The sequence below is a fragment of the Gymnogyps californianus genome, unplaced genomic scaffold (assembly GCF_018139145.2).
Source record: "Gymnogyps californianus isolate 813 unplaced genomic scaffold, ASM1813914v2 HiC_scaffold_140, whole genome shotgun sequence".
Classification (NCBI taxonomy): Eukaryota; Metazoa; Chordata; class Aves; order Accipitriformes; family Cathartidae; genus Gymnogyps; species Gymnogyps californianus.
Genome location: NW_026114021.1, coordinates 50,125 through 50,828, shown reverse-complemented (window position 1 = coordinate 50,828; position 704 = coordinate 50,125). Strand labels below are relative to the sequence as shown.

The 704-nt window shown below is 54.5% G+C and overlaps 1 non-coding gene across 1 annotated transcript; it reads left to right on the top strand.

Annotated features, from left to right (window-relative positions):
• The first annotated feature begins 322 nt into the window (after nt 1–322).
• TRNAS-GCU (transfer RNA serine (anticodon GCU)) lies at nt 323–404 on the top strand. The gene has a single exon. It is a non-coding gene; the product is annotated as a tRNA-Ser (tRNA).
• Nucleotides 405–704: the final 300 nt, after the last annotated feature.

Here is a 704-nt window from a genome sequence, read left to right as displayed (position 1 = left end):
TGACAAATTAATCTCAAAGTCAGGCTCAAGTCCTTTGGAGGCGCTGAGCCACTCCAGGGTCACTCTCCCGTGTTGCTTCCCAGGAAGGAGCGTGGGGCTCTGCTGTTCAGCCAGTTTCTGACGTGAAGGCTGAGACCTATTTCCCAAAGGTCCCCAGAGCTCAGCCCAGCTGCTGGGAGAGCGGACCAGTCCCAAAAGGCAAAAGCTGGAGGCTGGCTCCTTCTCTCCCGTGTCAAACAGTATAAAAAGGTGTAGGCGTCGGGAGCAGGAGCTGGAGCTGGAGCTGGAGCAGGAACAGGAACAGGAGCAGGAGCAGCATGCTGACGAGGTGGCTGAGTGGTGAAGGCGATGGACTGCTAATCCATTGTGCTCTGCACGCGTGGGTTCGAATCCCATCCTTGTCGGTCAGCCCAACAATGGTCAGAGTTTCTGAGTGTGAGCAGCTTGATGTGTGCCCCCAAGTAAGCCCTTGTTTTGAGACGAGAGTTGCCTGAGAAGAACTTGCAAGGTTTTGAAGTGGCTGAGGACACACCGCAACCTCTTCTGTCTCCACATAGGCAAGAGGAACAAGAAGGGAAAGAAGGAAGATCCAGGGACCTCACAGGACGGTCAGCCTCTCCTCAATCCCTGGGAAGATGATAGAGCAAAAACACCCTGGAAGTCGTTTCCAAACATAGGTAGCCCAGGGAGGTGGTTGGGAGTAG